The sequence below is a fragment of the Ascaphus truei genome, chromosome 4 (genome assembly GCF_040206685.1).
Source record: "Ascaphus truei isolate aAscTru1 chromosome 4, aAscTru1.hap1, whole genome shotgun sequence".
NCBI classification, from domain to species: Eukaryota; Metazoa; Chordata; class Amphibia; order Anura; family Ascaphidae; genus Ascaphus; species Ascaphus truei.
This window is the reverse complement of record NC_134486.1, coordinates 98,920,476-98,941,856: the sequence shown is the minus strand read 5'-3', so window position 1 is coordinate 98,941,856 and position 21,381 is coordinate 98,920,476. Positions and strand designations below refer to the sequence as shown.

Sequence of the window (21,381 nt, the reverse complement as noted above, 5' to 3'; positions counted from 1 at the left end):
CTTCAATAAAGATGATCTTGTTAAATCATACCCTCGTGTGTAAGTGTGGAGTGATTACACAGGGGAGTGCACCACAGAGGAGTTCCTCACCAGGACCATCCACAAGCGGACGCTGGGATCCTGATGAGGTGGAGGCGCTGCACTGGATCTAGGTAGGACTCATGCACACTACCTCAGCTGCCTGTCTGGGTTGGCAAATCCCCACACCATCATGTGGGAGACTCAGGAGTCCTGTTGCCAACAGGTGCACCACCAGACACAACCATGTAATGGGGACTGGTTAGACCACAGGGGCCAATGTGAGATTGGGTGGGTCAGGCTAGGTCAGAAAATCCGTTACATTTGGAGCCGCTGCTGAGATACCTGTCAACAGGACAGGTTTTTGCTAGGTCCACTTGGAAACAGGGAGAGTGTCTGCTGCCACTTTGTGCTGCGTTGGGACGGACCTAGGGGTAGTCAGGGGGCTGATGGAGTTTGTCAGTTCGCAGGGACGACCTAGGGGACTGAAAGGAGTTGGGGGTTTGGAGCCGGGCTATAGCTGTCCTAGTCACCTTGAGGCAGTGCTAGTTGGTAGGATGCCTAAAGGGATAGCCTGTTAACATGGTCAGGAATTCTGGAGAGGGTCTGCGCTAGGCTAGCCAACAGTAGGTAGACGCCCCAGTACTGCATGGAAGAGCCAGAGTACTCTAGCCCATTCCAGACCACTTACCGAAGGGAGCACAGACTGGGAGGAAGGAGATACGTCAGACACAGAGAGAGTGAGCCTAGCCTGAGGTAGTGCAAACACGAGTCCAGCCTACATTAGGTACACAAGGTGGTGCATCAAGGTAATCTTTATTGTACCGGTGTGGTAGCTGCCCCGCAGAGAGGAGCTCCATGTACAATAATCCTAAGTACAGTGAAAGAATGGCGACCGCAAGAATGGAGGATCCGCGCGGTGCGGAAGGTCCAAGATGGCGGACGGAGGGTAATGGAGAGAGCGCACATGGCGTGTGTGTGGGTGAAGAGCATGCTACTGAAATGACTTTCACAAGCCTGCTGTGGAGTGGTGCTAAGGCTGTGGCTGCACCGTTTTGGTCCTGCCTAGGACCGCGGGGTGCTACCCTGGAGGACAGTATTGAGGACATTGTGATTGTGGGTAGTGGAAAAGAAGGATCTGCTTTCCAGCCGGCGAGCGCTATACAAAGAGCTACCTCAGTTGCTAAAGTGATTGGGAATGCAAACCAAGATGGCGGCTCCCGCTTCACTGGGAGACCGCGTGGGCTCGTTGAAGAGAATTCTGCAATTGCAAAAGTTGCAGACAGTTGGCCGGGATTGGCGCCAAAGAAAGAACCCCACCCTGTTGGGGGTAATGGCGCGAAAGCTGTGGCCGCGCCCTCCAGGACTGTGAAAGGTGCGGCCTCAATTACAGGACATCCTATTAAGCTGTGGGACCCGCCCATAATTGCTACTAGTGGGGGTGGTTTCCAGCTTTGTCAGATGAGGGTGGAGCTAGTAGAGGGAGTGGCTGGCAACTCAACCCCTGCTTGTCAGTCACGCGGAACCAGCGCACAGAACAGACCGCTGCTGCAAGTATCTCCTACTGAGACAATGGCCTGTCAGTCAGGAGTCAATACGATGATCTCCACTCAACCATATTCAGCACCAGGAGGCTTATTGGTGATTCGGGTGGCGGGCACCGAGACTGTGGTGTGCCTCTGTCTACAATGCAGGCTACCCGGCGGTACCGTGGGCACGGCGGCGCGCTGCCCGCAATGTGTTACACAGTACTTGTGGCCTATGCCTACATTTGTGCCCATCCAGACTGTCGAACTCGCGGGGGATACGGCTAGGCTGTCTGCCGGGTCCGCCGGTGCACTGTGGAAGGAAAGTGCGGATCCCGGAGAATGGGGATCGGGGCCGGTTGCTAAGGCCGAGCCCGAGGAGAAAGGAGCGGTCGGTCAGCGTACCGACCGAGAGACTAAAAGGCGGTCGCCACGAACGGTGACCCCGAGCAGAGTGGAATCGGATTCCTCCGATGAGGAACCCAGAGTGTCGTCCGGTGCAGTGATCCGGCCCTTGGCAGTATCCTGTGGTGAAAACGGGAGGAAATTACCACTTACCGGGAGTATCGGTGAGAAGAGTCGGGTGTCGCCAGTGGAGCGGAAGGCCGAGAGACGAAGTCCTTCCATTCCTGGGACCGGCGGGTCCAGCGGTGATGGGCGGTCCACACCCACCTTTCGGAGCGGTAAGAGCAGCCCTTGTTCTCACCAGGTGACAGCATCCGTGGAGGAAAGGTGGTGTCAGGCCCATGCGGCGCAAGAGAAGGCAGCGGAACTTCCGGACGTCGTCCTGGAAGAAGAGATCCCGCATGGGGATCCATCTCAAGATGGCGGAGTTTCCGGTTCCGGTGATGACATCACTTCCGGCGTAGGTAGCGCAACAGCCGGAGAGATGACAACGACACCTCGTCGATCGGGCAGTGCTTCCCAATCACCTGTGTCAACGAAGAGCTGGCAGGCTGTGAGGAGAGTCGAGAAGGGTGAGGCTCAGCCAGCGGAGAGTCCTTGCAGTGATCTTGGACACTCTAGGGGTAGAGAGCGGGTCGGAACCCCGCGGATACCCATTGCCCGTCCCTATGCCCAACCCCATGCCCTAGATAAAGCCCCTGTCCCAGTCACCTTTTCCCATGGGTCCTCATCCAGTTTGGGAATGTCGGGAGGGTCCCAGGGAAGCTATGAGGAATGGACTGGGGAGAGACTGGCGAGCTTTACGTCCGATGATGGGTTGGTGGGTGGAGGCTATTTGGGGGAGGCATCCATGTCTAGTTGGAGCCCTAGCGTGGCTATCGTGAAGTTAGAGGATAGGCCAAAGCGTGTGGGGTGGCCTAAGTTCCGATCTACTGGGACATTGGGGGTGTCTTCCTGGGGGGACACAGAGGAGGGAGACTCCCTAGAATCAGAGCACGAGAAGGTTAGGGAGACCCGGTGGTGGGCCCCATTATTCGAGGGTTATGTGGGATGGATGGACCGCACTCGGTTTCTACTAATAAGGGAGGATGTAGTAGATTACTGGTGGGCTAAGGGAGAATTTACGGCAGAGAAGCGGCAAAAGGAGATGCAGGAGCGGTGGTTTCAAATCTGCCACGGCAATATAGAGCCCATGGGTCCCCGTATATTGACAGATCCCGTGGACCCAGACGAGCCCCTGTCATGGGTATTGCCAGGGAGGGCAGGGAATGCTAATTTGACACAGTGCAGCCGGGCTGAGAGGGCTATTACCGCCAAGTACAAGTATTGCCATGGCTTGGAATATCCCTACGTTCCGGAACCCCTCATGCAGGAGATCGAGGACAATAGCGACAGGTGGTTGCGAGAGACCATAGAAGCATATATGGTAAATAAGGGGGGTGCCATTAAGGGCAGCAAAGCCGAGGAAAGGACTCAGGAGTCCTGTTGCCAACAGGTGCACCACCAGACACATCCATGTAATGGGGACTGGTTAGACCACATGGGCCAATGTGAGATTGGGTGGGTCAGGCTAGGTCAGAAAATCCGTTACATATATATATATATATATATATATATATATATACATATATATATATATATATATATATATATATATATATATATATACACATATATACAGTGTTCGACAAACCTATACATTTGCTCGCCCCGGGCGAGTGGATTTAACCCCCGGGCGAGTAAATATTGGCCCAAGCAGCACACGTTTGGTACTAGGTGGCAAGTAGATATATATATATATACACACACACACAAATATGAAGGTGTGTGTGTGTTAATAAAACTCTTCCAATAATAACTCTGCAACACTTTTTTTTTTTAAATGTGTAACCAGGAGACACCTCAAAGAAGCCCAACCAGACAGAGCATGGAAACTGTACATCACATCCAGGTGGAACAGAAGTACAAGAGCTCTCCACACGTGACGGGAAAACTAAAGCAGGGCAAAGTTTGCTTTTAGCCCAATACACTCTGCCTCCTCCTTACTACTGTCATTGTTGTGCCTGCGTGGGGTTAAGGGAGTCAGAGGAGGGGGAGGGAGGTGCACATGCGCCTTGGGATCAGCTGCATGAGAGTTGCTGCTTATTCTGATCCTCCCAAGGGGGAGAGAGAAGCTTCATTCTGCTGTGGGGGGCACGGAAACTCCCGGCACATAGCACTGAGGGCACACACACACACACAGAGAGAGAGAGAGGGAAGGGGACTGGGAGAAGCATCTGCAGCAGCCTACCCACAGCAGCCCAGGAATAAGCAGCCCTCCTTATCACACTGGAAGGTAAGAGGAGGCAGTGCAATCAGGGGGGGAGGAGGTGCTGGAGACAGCAGGACCAGCTTCCCAAAAGAAGCCTTGTGAGATGTGAGCTGGTCAGTGCAGCATTGTGTGGAGAATCCTATTCATGAGCAAGCTGCCAGTGATTCCAGGCTCACGGGCTGATTGTACTTATTTGTGGCTTGGGTATTTGATTTCAGCCTGTTGTCGTTGGGAATGGATCACAGAGTGAAGACCTCCTCACCATGAATAGTTTTGGTTTTTTCCACCAGCAGTTTTTGCACCATTTGGCAAATAAAATGTAACCCTCGGCTATGTATGTATGTAAATCCGTGAAGATAGCCATGTACTCTGTAATACAAAAGAGATGACTGGAGCAAAAAATGCACTGCAGGGGGTTGGTTACTTAGCACAGGAGATATTGAGTGGCTCTGGCATTTATTACAGCTTCTCTCTCTGTGTTTGTTTTTTTATTTAATTGTCCGTATTTTCAGAAGCCTGCATGCAAACCATACTTTTATGTAAACAAAAATACTTTTTTTTTAACCTCTTCACTGCTGAGGATTCAATAATAATGTATTATCCAGCACAACACAATTTAGAAAAGTGTTGGGATTTAGACATTATCTGTGAAAGTATCCAGGTGCTTTAAAAATATATATATATATATATATATATATATATATATATATATATATATATATATCACAGGTGTTTGGTGTGTCAGCCACTTTAGGAAAATTACAAATGCTAGACATTATAGTCAAACTCAAAAAGGACCAAAATGCCTTGAAATGGGAACATTGTCAGTGCTTGTATGTAGAAGACCTGGGATGGAGGGGTTAATGCTCTCCTGTCAGTTACACAGAACCTGTCTGAACGCCTGTGACAAAGTAGGTACATTAATCCATGGGGCTGCACTGGCCTCTGCAAAAGTGGGGTTTAAAACACACACACACACTCTCTCTGCCCCTCTCTCTGCCCCTCTCTCTGCCCCTCTCTCTGCCTCTCTCTGCCTCTCTCTGCCTCTCTCTGCCTCTCTCTGCCTCTCTCTGCCTCTGTATTCTATACAGGTGGAATTGACATGAACCTTTGGAATGAAAGAAACGTCTTTTTCAGCTGTGTTGCCCTTGGCAAATAGAAGTGCACATCTGAAAAAGAGATCTGTGATCATGAAAGCACACGCACAATACCACTGGTTTTCTCATTCATTCAATAATTTCTAGTAATACTTTGCAGATCATACTCGCAGAGCAGCACAGGCAGTAGATCACGCAGTAACTCTACAGAAGAGAATATGCTTGCTATGTGCTCTGCAGGCTGCACTTTTGTTTATATTGCTCATCATTTTGGACACTTACTTTATAGTGTAGTCCTGTCTATCTGGAACCCTTTACAATCCGGTTCTTCCTTCTTCTACACAATTCTAGTCGCAGTTACATCGAATTCGAAACAGGACTTGGATTTGAGAAGCCACAGCCTTTATCCCAAATCTACTTCAACCATAACTGCCATTCACTATCAGATGTTAATCCAATATATAGTCTTCACATCTTCTGTAGGACTGCTGCTTGGTTGAATTTGAGGTTGAAAAAAGACTTATGTCCATCAAGTTCAACCTATGTAAAACTACTGAACTGAGATATGCGTCTTGTATTTATATTATTGGTCTAGAAGAAAGCAAACCCATCTTGTTCTTTTAGAATCATTTTGCTTATTGGACTAACGGACAAAACTGCCCTTGTCCCAAAACTCCAGTAATCAAATATTGATGCATTATGCATGAAATGTCTCCAAAAACATGACGACAGGCACGGCTCCTACGTGAGATAGTTGACTGTATGTTTGTGATGAGTTTCTATTTCAATTTGATGTATAAGGCTAAGTCCATAGTGCAGGAGCCGTCTCTCGTTCGCGTCGCGATTACGATGGACGAGTCTTTAGAGGTCCTATTATGTACATGCTATTAATGTTCATTTTGTAGGCGGAGATGAACCCTTTCAAAACAGAAGTGAAGCCCCCTACACTAACGTTCAAGTCGCTACACACACGCAATTGAGATCTGACAGACCTGTGGCACTCGTGCAGTCCCATGTCGTCTGCCAAAAAGCATTGTGTAAAGCAGGGGTGCACAATCTTTTTCCCCTGCGCCCCCCTGGCAGCTTGCGCCCCCCGCCCTCCTTACCTTGGCTCCGGCGTTCTGAAGCCATGGCCATGGGGCCTCACGTGACCCCGCAGCATCATTTAACGCCGCGTTGCCATGGCGAGCCGTTTGAGCAAAGGTAGGAGAAGTTACAGAGGCCTTCGTCGTTCTCCCGGCATTAAATTTAAATGCCTTCAGGAAGAGAGCAGGCCCTCTGTAACTACCGCGTCCCCCGTAGAGAATTTCGCCCCCCCCCCCCCCCAGTTTGCGCACCACTGGTGTAAAGAATGTAACTATCTCTCGTGAGAGAGATGGTGGGTTTTTTTACCGGTGCAAGCACTTGTTGAAAACACAGTGATGGGCAAAATGGAGTAGCCAGAGGAAACGATAGCCCTTCGAAGTCTTCGCTGACCATGTTAACAAATTTACTTTAAAAATGTGTTATACCAAAATAATTGGTATTTTACAAGGCATCCGTCACCAAGATTAAAACCCTTTAAACATGTCACTGCTATCAGCACATCTGGGGGATTGCTCCCGACTTGTATATTTTACATTATTTTTTTTTAAGATTTCTTCACAATACTTTTACAGCCTGGTTTTGCCTAATGAATATGGCTGCTAAACCGTCACTTACATCCAGATCCACAAAAGGGCGCTACACTTTAGCACACTTTACTCCTGTTAAAGTGCTGCTTTAACATAGGTTGAACTAGATTAGGGTAGTTATGTAACAGGTTTTTTGTTTGTCCTGATGTTCCTTTTTATGTAGTCTTCATTAAACAGTTTTATTTTCTATTTTGGTGAGCTGTCAGTGCTTTTTGGGGACTTCACGCGATTCAACTTACCAATCAACTTTTTGCTTCCTGAACTAGATGGACATATATATTTTTTCAACCTCATCTACTGCAGTATGTAACATGGAGCTCACTTTCAAAATGGATAATATTGGGGGGGGGAGATTGCACCTTTTAAAGATTAAGGTGACACAGCTGCAGCAGGTGCCTTAGCATGCACTTTAAATCTGACATAAGTAGAATGTGAAGTCCCACATAGGTCAAAGAGAAATAATGGCGTGATAGGCATTATAGATAAAACAAAGTGTTTGATGTTAAAAAAAAAAAAAAAAGCCAACGTATTTCCCTTTGATTTAACATGAACTGTCAACAGGGGCGTGTGAGGGGTAACTCTTGTTTACGCCATACGAAAGGTAATCGAGGGGGTAATTTCCTTTTAAGGTTTTAGTCTCACCCATTCCCTGTGTAAGGGCCAATAGAACCAGTAAACTAATAAAGAAAAGATAACCATGGTTAAAACCTTCCCTAAACTTCACGTTTACAATGTTAACAAACATGGTCAGAATGCATTTGTTAAATATTTTTACTGATCTTATTTATGCAGGCATCAACCGCCTACATACTGTATAACCTATTAAAAATATCACTACCATTTAGTTCTATGATTTAGGAGCTTGGGGCGTTAGAAGTGTACTGTGAGGGCTATCAGAAATGGTGATTGATGCTTCCAGTCCCCTGAGGCTATTTTGGTCATAAGTGTCTGAAATAAGAGCAACTTGTTCTGGTTCCCAGGGCTGGGTCCCTCCCTCACGGCTTTCATCCTTGCAATTAATTCAAAGTGCTGAATCTTGAATTGCCTCCCTCTCAGATATAAGCCGTACTGCTAGAAACTGGCATCCTGCTGCATGGTATGGTGAAGAAATCTTTACAAAAAAATTGCAGGAGGGGGACGACATCAGAGTTCTCATGTTAAAGAGCTGCTCTCCTCTTCATCACCTCTTCCTTTGTGTTTTCTTTCAAATAAAGTCTTACACATTTGTAGATCCAGTAATGTACATGTTATCAATTATTTGGGGGTGGGAATTGAAAAGGCAGTTTGCCTGACAATATTTGCTGAGTAAGTTAGATTTTTCTTGTGACTTTTTATCTGTCTGCAAAATTAGATTTATGTCTTGATGATTATTTTATTGCTGTGAAAATCCAAGGACTTTTTGTGTCTTTGAATGTAATTTTGACAAATGTGTGATTTAAGCTACCGGCGATCACACACAAATGTACCTGATTTGTGACTCTGCTCTCAAACTTTCTTTGTCCTGTCAGTTGCAAGCAATGACTTCTGCTGAGATTTATAGTGCATGCGCTTCGCATCTTGGGCGCCTCTCGCCCGAGCGATGGGTGAATTCAGCTGGAAGTGATTGGGGAGGCTTGGTGGACGTGTCACGAGGCTGGTTCACCGCGATTGGCTGAACCACTCGCGTGACGCGGCCGTCGCTTGAAAAGACTAAAAATGTTGTCTTTTCAAAATGCTGTCGCGCCATCACGCTCAGTCATGCGCACACCAAGGGCGGACTCATAAGGATTCTGCAATTTGTTCTTGTCGTGTGGGACTACAATCTTAGCCTTAAGAGACACAAGGCCACTTTTTTGTTCTTCCAGTAGCATCATCTGAAGTCGGTTTCCACTCTGGTTAACTTCTGCCAATAGGTAAACATGGATTTTAGAGGTGAATATAAGAAAAGATCTGTGTGTGTTGGGACAAGTCCACTTAAATTACATTATTTTTGTCCCTATGGTTAATGGTTTTATGGAGCTTAAAGTGGATAAAGTTGCCTTGTCTGTACCAGTAAGAATATCTATATCTATATATATATATAGATATATATCTATATCTATATCTATATCTATATCTATATATATATGAGTTAAGTTATGGTGAGTAAAAAAAGTGACAAAACCCTCCACAGCAAAGCAAATATGCAAATACAACTGTATGCTCATCTGCATGTCTTAGGCAGGTCTGTAACCCCGCCTTTCACCATTATCACACAGCACTTCCACTGCAGCAAGGGATTCTGGGAAATGACATGCAAATGAGCACACAGTGCCACTTTTTGCTTCAAAAACCATTTTTAACATGGTTCCCTGTGTGTGTGTGTGTGTGTGTGTGTGTGTGTGTGTGTGTGTGTGTGTGTGTGTGTGTGTGTGTGTGTGTGTGTGTGTGTGTGTGTGTGTGTGTGTGTGTGTGTGTGTGTATATGTATATGTATGTGTGTGTGTGTGTGTGTGTGTGTGTGTGTGTGTGTGTGTGTGTGTGTGTGTGTGTGTGTGTGTGTGTGTGTGTGTGTGTGTGTGTGTGTGTGTGTGTGTGTGTGTGTGTGTGTGTGTGTGTGTGTGTGTGTGTGTGTATGTGTATATATGTATATATATATTGATTGATTGATTGATTGGATTGATAAAAGGAATAGACAGCGCCTGTGAAAGTGACCATTAAAAAAATGTGCAACTAATAATGACAATGAAAAATATATATAATAAAAAAAGGGGGTAAAAATGTAAAATATGTTCAAAAAAATGTTCAAAATTGTACCAATGACCAAATAAAAGTCTAATATCCTGTACCCCAAAATTGGGTAACCTTAAAAGAATTTTGTGGTCCGGGCAGCTTCTTCCTTGGGGTCAACAACCTCCCAGCAGATACCTATTAGAAAAGAAAAAAGAGGAAAAGCGCCCGATCCATGTGTAAAATCCAATGATTAAGGTTTAATAACACGAACAAAGACAAATGCACACTCACACTTTGCCAATAATTTAAGAGCGTTGTATGGGGCAAGCCCATGCGCCAGCATGTGTCAGACTGCAGCTAGTTTGTTCCGTCTTGCTGTGTATACACAATGGTGCTTCACTGCTGCTGGTGTTACTGTCTCAATCTCTCTCCGGCAGCCCGAATGTACAGCCTGTAGTTCCCATTCAGCACGGATAGTCCTGGGAGTAACTCAGGAAACTTCCTGTCTGGCATCTGGCGTCTGAACTGCTCCACCACCGTAGCTCACAAACCACGTGACCCTACGCGTTTCTTCCGGCTCAGCGGATTTCATCAGGGGATGGACTTGCACTTGTAATGGCTTACTATTTATAATGCCTCAGTCCAATTGAATGAATGCAGATAAAATTATTTGAATAATTAATTCAGGTCATCTGTGCTAGATAATTTATCCTATTAGTACTCAGTTTAAAGTGACAACATATACATTGTCTAAAAAGAAATAAAGAAAACCACCAGATAAGTTCATCTGAAAAGAGCAAAGATTATACAATAGATGATGTCACTTAATACAATGTTAACAATATAAACAACCAAAAAATCAAATAATGTTTGTGTGTGTATGTCTTCCCCCTGTGTGATTGGCCCTGTGTTCCCCCTGTGTCATTGGCCACGGACGCACCCCCCACCCCCCTCACCCCACCCCTCACATTGCACCTCTTGCCCTCACTTGGATTAGGAATCTCACTTAGCAGGACCATCCACACCACTACTGCCCGCCGCTCCTCGGCGCTGGCCTCACCTCTCCCCCCCACCACCAACCCCCCTCACCCCGGTCACACCACTCTGTCCCTGTGTCCCGCTGAGGCCCCCTGCCCCGGGTATCACCTCCACCTGCCCCCCAGGTGTCACCCCCCCACTGCCCCCTGTGTCGGTCCACCCCGGACCCTGCCCCCCCCTTTCCCCGGTGCCCCCGTCAAATGCGCGTTGCACGTGTTCTCCAGCGGCCTGCGCACGCTGCGGCTCCAGCCTGCGGCTGCTCCCGCTCATCGGGCACTTCAGCCTCATCCCGACGCCGGCTCGCGCCCGTTCCGGGTTGCCGTGCGCTCGGCGGCCTCCGCTGCATGCTCCGCCCCCCACCCGGGACCGACCAGTCAGAGAGCCCGGACAAGAGAGAGGCGCCTTCTGGACCGGTGGGAGCGCGGAGGTGGCTGGTGTCCGCCGGTGGGGGGAATGGGCGGGTCCTCACTGCAGTTGTTGGGGGTGCCCGAGGACATGTGTGTGACACTGTGTGTGTGTGAGACACGTGTGTGTGTGTGTGTGTGACACTGTGTGTGTGTGGGGGGACGGGACAGTGTGTGTGTGACACTGTGTGTGTGGGGGGGGGATACTGTGTGTGGCATACTGTGTGTGTGTGTGTGTGTGTGTCTCACGGTGTGTGGGGCACTGTGTGCTGCGCGGGGGGGGGGGAAGACCGGACCTGCGCAGAGGGGGGAGAAGGACCACAGCAGCGCATGGGTGGGGGGAGGCGGAGAGAGACGAGGGGAATGGGGGGAGGAGGGGGTGGTGAGAGGAATGAGCGGCAGGTTTTTATCTCTCAGATAGTACAACTATATAACAATCTGTGATGTATCAATGGGTGTTCATGTAGTATATCAACGGGGTGTACATCATACACATACATCATACACATACATCATACACATACATCATACACATACATCATACACATACATCATACACATACATCATACACATACATCATACACATACATCATACACATACATCATACACATACACATACATCATACACATACATCATATACATCATACACATACATCATACATCATACACATACATCATACACATACATCATACACATACATCATACACATACATCATACACATACATCATACACATACATCATACACATACATCATACACATACATCATACATCATACACATACATCATACACATACATCATACATCATACACATACATCATACACATACATCATACACATACATCATACACATACATCATACACATACATCATACACATACATCATACACATACATCATACACATACATCATACACATACATATCCATCCAAAGATCTTACTAATAATATAATTGTAGAAATGTCGAGAAAAAGGATTATTATAATATAAATATGATGAAAATCATAACTATAAATAGTTCTAATATCATTACAATAAATGTGAAGGCTTGATAAATTTGATTACATAATACAAACTTAATATTAAATATAAGTAATTAATAGTATGTAATTATACACAAAAAAAGAAGAAGAAATGAAAAAGAACTGCCCCCGGGGAAATAAATAATAATGTGAAAATTATATATATTAGAATTTCAAATAAGAATAATAATACAAATTAGATTAATTATTAAATAACTAATTAAACAATATTAAATATCAAATAATTGTTAAATATGAATATTGATTATGAATGACCAATAAATGGGATGATTTATATGAACGAGCATGTTTAAACTATATCAATTTGATGTATGAACCATTTAACTATCAATATAAATATTATTATTTTGTGATGTCACAATTTGATATTAAATGGGGTTATTGATCCCATATCTCAATATGTGTCCAGCACGGAGAACAAAAATTGACATAATTATGACATGTGTAAATGGAAGAATGGCCAACAAAGTAAATAAATCTGAAATAGATAATATCCAACCTATCAATAATTATATATGTATATACCCTTGAATGAATGGATATATTGGAACTTAAACTAAACATGTCATACTGATATGCTTTATATTCAGATAAATCAACTAATTACATTATACCAACAGTAATTGAAAAAAACTAAGGAAAACAAACCAAAGAGCCAACAATCCAATTGAATATATTTTGAAATAATTTTATATTTGTGTGAAATAGATAATACATTTTTAAATATATATAGATATACCCGGCGTTGCCCGGAGGCAGGGAGGGGACGGGGGCGTGAAAGGCAGGGAGGGGACGGGGGGCGTGAAAGGCAGGGAGGGGGGTGGGGGCATGAAAGGCAGGGAGGGGGCGTGAAAGGCAGGGGGGGCTTGAAAGGCAGGGGGGGCTTGAAAGGCAGGGAGGGGGCGTGAAAGGCAGGGGGGGCTTGAAAGGCAGGGGGGGCTTGAAAGGAAGGGGGGCGTGAAAGGCAGGGGGGGCTTGAAAGGCAGGGGGGGCTTGAAAGGCAGGGGGGGCGTGAAGGGCAGGGGGGGCGTGAAGGGCAGGGGGGGCTTGAAAGGCAGGGGGGGGTGTGAAGGGCAGGGGGGGGGGCGTCAAAGGAAGGGGGGGCGTCAAAGGCATGGATTCCTCACCCTGCATTTCCTCACCCACCCCCGGCCTGTCCGCTGTGCGCCGCCATCTTACCCACTCTGGCGCCATTTTCCTGATCACCTCAGCACACAAAAAGGCGCCCAAAAAAAAAAAAAACCCATCTCCTAGTGACGCAGTTTTAACCGGAGCCGCAGATTCGATGGGGATGTGCCGGTGCGAACGTGCAGAGCTGGCTTTGGAGTGAGAGGAACAAATGGAGAGGGAGAGAGAGAGGTGAGGGAGACACCGGGGAGCGGTATAGGAGGGTGCGGAGGGGGAGGGGAAGGGGGTCCTTCCGGATGCTGCCTGCCCACTGCCTGTCCCCCCGCCGGGGAGGGAAGTGAGCGCCAGGGAGGGAGGGAGGGAAGTGAGCGTTGGCGGCTGGGGCAGGAGGGCCGCGCCGAGCTTCCCCACCATCCGGGAGCCGGTGCAGGGCGCCCTTGAGGGTGAGTGTGATGGGGGGGGGAAGAGGACAGAGAGAGACAGAGAGAGAGAGACGAGAGAGAGTATGTGTGTGGCCGAGGGCAGAGAGAGTGGCAGTTGGGTGACATCAGAGCCACCAATCTGATTGGCCAGAGGCTGAGGACCAATCAGATTCACCGCAGCTAGCACTAACCTTTCGATTTTATATATTAAGATATGTGTGCCTTATAATGTGCCAATAATATACCCTATTAAAGTGAAATATGTGTGTATATTGTACTAACACATATACTTTTGTGTGTCTATATATGTGTAAGTGTGTATATAATCATTATGATATTGTCATTGTATAACTACCAACTGTGTCATGTAATGAATGTAAATCTAATGAAATGGTGCTGAATAATTTATTAATCTAAATAAAATTATGTGTAATATGCACCTAGCCAAGGGTCCCCTCAAATGCCACTACACTGGGAGACAGAGGGAACACGCTAAACATGTTCAAACCAGACCTCTGTGTCCCACATAATGATTAAATGAATAGGGAAATAGCCACTACACTATGGTGGCTATTTCCCTTTTCATGTAATCATTATGTGGGACACAGAGATATCTTACTGTTTTTGTTTTTTAATAAATCAGTTCAGTAATATTAGATAATACTTACTACATTCTTTTTTTTTTTTACGTGTTTTAATATACTGATCATCCTTTCTGTTTTTATACCGGGCTTTAGCAAACTCCCCCTGCAGTACGCTATCTTTATTAGCCCACTTCCCTAGCAGTGTAACACTTTCCTGTTTGTGATAATTTGTTGCCAAAATTCCCAGCAGTTTGAGTACTGTTGCCGTAGTCATATAAGAATACATTGTAGCTGCTGAGTTACACTGACTGAAGGATTGATTGAACCTGAAAGGCAGCTATTTAGTGAACCCTGGGAAGCAGAATATTTGCTAATCGATCACGGGAGAAAGAACCAATCGGCAGCTTAGGTAATTACTTTTCAATAAAGGTAATCAAAGTCTGCATATATTAAAACAATGTTTTTTTAAAGTGCCGCCGGGATTGCCTCTTTTAGCACTAAAAGTATATACAATTTAAAAGGTCAATTATACACCTCACATGATATTTAATATAAATGCATTGCTTCTACTAGAAACAAAATAAAATGATTCAGTTGTCTGTATGGTTAAGAGGAGTCCTGGAGTTACACCTGCTGTCTGCCATAATGCCTCTGAGTGCCCCCGTTGTGTGAAAGAAACGACAGCTGACAATTCTTCTTTGCATTCCTAAACTACCTTCAAGTGTTTTTTTAAATGGGAGGCACGATGCATGGGATAGAACAATATGGCTGACTGTATCAGATGCAGCTGGAATTGCAGTAACTTGAAAGAGAGATTCCTCAATTTACCCCCCCCCCCCCTAAAAAAAAGTGGATGAGCCAAACCAGGGCATTCTGGGAGAGGAATGTCTAGTCTATAAAGTCCATCTGATGCACTGGCAAACCGAAGAACAACATTTATTGAAGTCAGATTTTGTTGGGGAAAAAATATGGTACTATCTGTCTGGTCATGTACACTTTTTTGTTTGTTTCTTTTCTTTTTTTTATTTATTTTTTCTTTCCCAAATCACACTTCTTCTTTAAGGCTCTGAAAGGTGAAAGGAACAGATAGTCACAGAGAAGAGACAGTGACCATAATTCTTGTCCATGGTTTCATTGAGTTGGGTAATTGCAGTTTAAGTCTAAGGCTGCGCTTATAGTGCCTTGCGACGGTGACACGACGTCGCTCAAAAACAAATACAATGACGCCAGCGCTTATAGTAAGCGCGACGGATCGACGTCGCGGCAAAATTTGGTAGCCGGGTCTATTTGATTTTTTAGAGACCATCGCCACGTGACTCTCTAAACCAATCAGAGACCGCGGCCCGCCCCCTTTGGTGACGTCATTGTCGACGGTCGCTAAAAACCAAACTATCGCAGACGGCGACGGGAGACGTCATCGATCGCGTCACCAGCACTACAAGCGCGGCCTTACTGTCTCTAACCTCATCTCAAAATGGCTGTCAATACGCTGGAGATAGAGGTTTGCAGGCTGTGGCTCACTGGAAGGTCATGGTATCGACCAGGAAGACTTCCTCGCCTCTCTGCCAGCAACAGTGTTTACAATTTAGGCACAGGGTGTAGGCCTTTTCTTGGACTATGCTCCTCCAGGCACTGATGTCCACACCAGCTCGGCCATTACTGACCTCCTCGGTAGCCCAGCTCTGTAACATTTTCTAAACCAGGGGTTCTTAACAAAGTTGGTAGGACCATTTTTACACCAGCACTGCTGATCTGTGCTGACCTGGGCAAACTAGTGATGTTTTTATATCAAGGTCTTCTGGCTGCAAAGCCAGAACCAGATTTATCAAAGATAAAAATTGTCACTGCTTCCAAGTAGATTTGTGTTTTCTCTAGGTGCAGCTGGGTGACATTGATACCGAACCCCCACAGTATTACTTGAGTACGTAAATTTGCAAGGAGGGGATTTCAAACGAGCTATAACTAGATTGAACCTGCATCTCTGTTTTAACTGTGTGTTATATGTGCCGGCATAGAAAGCATTTTTCATAGGTAAGCATAAAGGTGAATGGTATGTCAAGCATCTGATTTTCTAAGAAAGGTAAGGGGAAACCCCAATGAACACACTGATTTTTGTGATTGTTGAAATGCCTTTGGCCTTGGTGAACTTTTTGAAGTGATCGTGTGTGTGTGTGTGTGTTCTCGATTTCTCAAAAGATAGCTATTATGTGCTGGATAAATATATCAATAATTAGTTTTCCTTTTTTTTTTTTTACGCTTTATTTTTGCAGGAGTTTGAGTAAAAGCTTATGCTTGGTGATCTTCCCAGAATACTAATGACAGTGATATACCAATAGTATGACAACACTGTCAGAAAAACTACAAGCACTGACACAGTATTTCCTTTTTCTGCACACCCAAAATACACTGCACTATCACATACTTTAAATCTTTTCTTACCAATGTCTGCTTTTAAATCTTGCTAACACTATAAATTGCTACAATGCTACTGCTACAGTACTAACACAATCTGTTTAAAGCAATATACTTTCAAAGGGTTATATACCTGATTTTATACAATCCGGTTGGGTTGACATCTAGAAATATTTGCATTGTGAGAAACATGTGTAACCATGCTGTAAAATGGATTACAGTCATCTCTCCTGCTGACAGTAAGGCCAGGTAAGTTATGGGCATGCCAGCAGTAATTATGGAGGTTTGCCCTAACACCCTGGTGAGGTGCCCTATGTATGGAAGAGAGTGGTCACATGCTCTGAATCCATGATTAGTGATGTCAGAGTTGTGCCAGCCCCCAGAGGATACATAAGGCACAGCACTGCTCAAAAGTTAGTGTGTTCAGAGGCTCATCAGTAGAGCTGGTAGTAGATGATGAAGCAAGGAGAAAGTCTGAGTACAGACTTGGGAGGAGACAGCTCATAAGACTGTGACCAGGGACCTGGCACAGGGACTATCTCCCTAAGGGGAGATAGGGAATCCACCAATTTGGGAAAGGACACTTTTCAAAGGGAAGTGCGGTGAACATGAGCGGCTGAGTACACCCACTGTGAGGGGCAGCTGGCCCGCCGCAAGTCAATAAAGATGATCTTGTTAAATCATACCCTCGTGTGTAAGTGTGGAGAGATTACACAGAGGAGTGCACCACAGAGGAGTTCCTCACCAGGACCATCCACAAGCGGACGCTGGGATCCTGGTGAGGTGGAGGCGCTGCACTGGATATAGGTAGGACTCATGCACACTACCTCAGCTGCCTGTCTGGGTTGGCAATCCCCACACAACATCATGCGGGAGACTCAGGAGTCCTGTTGCCAACAGGTGCACCACCAGACACTACACTGTAATGGGGACTGGTTAGACCACAGGGGCCAATGTGAGATTGGGTGGGTCAGGCTAGGCCAGAAACACCGTTACACATGTATAAGGGGTTTCTAGGTCACTGGCCATGTCTAAACAGAAGTACTGTACCGCATCTCCAGAAAATAGGTGGGCTCAACTTAAATGGAAAATAATAATAGCATGTTCTTGTATAGCGCTGCTGGTTTTATGTAGCACTTTACAGAGACATTTTGCAGGCACAGGTTCCTGCCCCGTGGAGCTTACAATCAATTTTTTGGTGCCTGAGGCACAGGGAGATAAAGTGACTTGCCCAAGGTCACAAGGAGCCGACACCGGGAATTGAACCAGGCTCCCCTGCTGCAAACTCAGTGCCAGTCAGTGTCGTTACTCACTATGAGGCATGCCAATATGAAACTTCCAGACAGACAGTAGAAATTAATAAAGCCCAATAGAGAAACGTTTTCATTTTCCTTTCACACTGAACAGGAAAAGCTACATTAAAAGGGTCATGTGCTGGAGAAAGGAGGCAGCCGTGAAAATGTCCTAAATACACTTATTGAAATGGAAGTAAATCTCTGGAAGGTGGAAAAGGCATTAATTAAATCCATGGAAAAGTGATGAGTTTTAGACCAAACGGAGTCGCATTTCTGAGAAGAAGAAAAAAAACCGGTATGGTATATCAGGTTGTACAGAACACAGAGAACATGATCAGAATTACCTGGACGATCTTGGTTACTGCTAGTAGTTTTTTTTTTTTTTTTTTCCCGCCCCTCCCAAAAATTAATACTTTTCTTTTAAATTTCAGGGCAGTATTTTTCTGAGTATTCCGAGTTCCAGAGAGTAGTACTCCAAATTCGTGGTATCTGTAGGACTTGTTTTCATAATGTTCAGCAGAAAAAGACCCTTGCCGTTTTGATTTGGAAATCCAAGCTGGCTGTTTTTTTTTTTTTTTTAATTTAAAAATTATTTTCATTTTATTTTTTTTACATAGGATTGAAGCAGGGGTTCTCTGGAGCTAAACCCCATTAATTCCAGCTTCGGGGACCGCCTGCTTCTGGGTTTCCGGTGGCCACTCCGACACGCCTACCAGGGTTCACGTAATGGCCACTTTTCAAGCGCCGTGCGAGCCAATAGGAAGCAGTGACGTCATCGGGCGCCGCTTCCTATTGGCCCACGTGATGCAGGGGCTTTAAACTTACAGGAGATACCGGCACACCCTTCGGAGGACTGTATCTCTGGAAGCAGGGGGTCCCCAGAGCTGAGATGAATGGGGCTCAGCTCTGGAGACCCCCTGCTCCAATCATGTGTAAGAAAAAAAATGAGCATATAAAAACTGCTTGGATTGCTTATTTCGCATAACAAGCAAAGATTTTGGCCCATACGGTAGCACATCTTTTGTCAAGTCATGGTTAATGCCTCTTATCTTATTCACAACCTGCAACATACCTTTGTGGGAAAGGACACCATTATTTAATTAAGGACAAAAGAAACCCACGTATGCACAAAATTCCTCCCTTCATTTCCCCCTCCCCCACCCCACATTTCCATGCATCTATTTTCCCCCAGCTATTCTTTTTGTTTTAATTCACATTAATAACAGGAAGGGTGGAGGGGTCGGTGCTGTTACAGAAAACAGAAGCAGTCTGTTTTAATAGAGGGGGGAGGAATGGGGGTGGGTGGATGGCAGTTACATCAATATTTTGGCTTAGATTTCGTATACAATACATATCTTCTACCTTTGTTAGTCCCATACCGGGTCTGCATCGTGAAAGGCGAACTCCCCAGTTTCCGATATCGTCAAGTAATTATTCTTCCTTTTTTAAAGAAATAAGCCTATAAAAACCTTCCAGGACATCGTTTCTCTGGAATGAAAGAAACGGTTTTAAAGCAGCACTTTAGGTTGCTGTTTATTTATTTCTTTTTATTTATAGGATTGAAGCAGGGGGGGTCTCTGAAGCTGAACCCCATTAATTTCAGCTTCGGGGACCCCCTGCATCCCGAGATACGTAGCTTCATAGGGCGTGTCGGTATCGCCTTCATGTTTTAAATGCCCCTCGTCACGTGGGCCAATAGGAAGCCACAAGAGATGAGGTCACGGCTTCCTATTGGCCCGCAAGACGCAGGACATTTAAGCCGACATTATGGTAGCCCCAACAAGCTCCGTCGGAGCTGCTACCTGCAGAGATACCGGCACCCACTATGGATGTAAGTATTATGTGAAGCAGGGGGTCCCCGGAGCTTAAATGAATGTGGTCCCGCTCCAGAGACCTCCTGCTTCAATCCTATAACTCAGTGGTTCCCAATCTGTGCGCCGCGGAGCCCTGATGCGCCGTGGCTTGCCTAGAGGGGCGCCGCGATTAACCTCCCCACCATCCCTCCGATCATCACTCCCCACTATCACTCCTTCATGCCGGCCGGGCCGCAGGGGATTGGCTGCAGGTCAGAGGAAGCCGGAGGCGGGGCTTCCGCTTTGTGCAGAGCACACGGTGAGTGTGTGTGTCTGCCTCCCTGCTCCTGGCTCCTCTGTCTGCGCGGTGTGCGGTCCCCTTCTGCCCCAGGTGATAGGAGAAGGTAGGGGGGTGGGGGAGAGACTTGTACATTTGCCTGTCCAGTGACTGTGTGCAGAGAGCTGCCTGCACGGATCGCATGCCTTCCCCCCCTCCTCCCCCAGTCACTCACATCCGTCACTGCCTCTGCTCTCCACTGCTCTCCAATGTGTGTGTGTGTCTGTATTTATTTGTGTGTATTTGTGTGTGTGTGTGTATTTGTGTGTGTGTATTTGTGTGTGTGTATTTGTGTGTGTGTATTTGTGTGTGTGTGTGTGTGTGTGTATTTGTGTGTGTGTATTTGTGTGTGTGTGTGTGTATTTATTTGTGTGTGTATTTATTTGTGTGTGTATTTATTTGTGTGTGTGTGTGTGTGTGTTTGTGAGTGAGGTCTGAGAGAGAGAGAGAGTGAGGTCTGAGAGAGAGAGAGAGAGAGTGAGGTCTGAGAGAGAGAGAGAGAGTGAGGTCTGAGAGAGAGAGAGAGAGAGGTCTGAGAGAGAGAGAGAGTGAGGTCTGAGAGAGAGAGAGAGTGAGGTCTGAGAGAGAGAGAGAGTGAGGTCTGAGAGAGAGAGTGAGGTCTGAGAGAGAGAGAGAGAGAGAGTGAGGTCTGAGAGAGAGAGAGAGAGAGAGAGAGAGTGAGGTCTGAGAGAGAGAGTGAGGTCTGAGAGAGAGTGAGGTCTGAGAGAGAGTGAGGTCTGAGAGAGAGTGAGGTCTGAGAGAGTGTGAGGTCTGAGAGTGTGAGGTCTGAGAGAGTGTGAGGTCTGAGAGAGTGTGAGGTCTGAGAGAGTGTGAGAGAGAGAGAGTGTGAGAGAGAGAGAGTGTGTGAGAGAGAGAGAGAGTGTGTGAGAGAGATACCAACTGCGCACTGCAACTGTTAGGTATGTATATACACCTTTGTTTTTACTTTGGGCGCCGTGGAAAAATCCTGATCGCCTTGGGGAGCCTTGAACCGAAAAAGTGTCTCCCATAAGAATTGCAGTTTCTTCTGAAAAGTAAAACCTACTTTTGCAGAGAAGAAATGAATACATTGTTCAATTTGAAGGTGGTTTTCTATTGAATCTAGTTACATTAAAGGTGTTGTTGCGTCTACTTTTCATTTATTTTTGCACATGTGGGACACCGAGGGTCTACGGAGCAAAGCCATGTTTATTTCCGCTTT

At 46.0% G+C, this 21,381-nt stretch overlaps 1 protein-coding gene across 2 annotated transcripts in view; it reads left to right on the top strand.

Moving 5' to 3' along the window:
* The first annotated feature begins 3,889 nt into the window (after positions 1-3,889).
* The window catches only part of RIN2 (Ras and Rab interactor 2), a 151,014-nt gene continuing 133,522 nt past the window's right edge, over positions 3,890-21,381 (top strand). For both annotated transcript variants that reach the window (XM_075596257.1, XM_075596256.1), the window contains exon 1: positions 3,890-4,284. The gene's annotated coding sequence lies outside the window, so the exon portion shown is untranslated. The remainder of the gene's footprint in view (positions 4,285-21,381) is intronic.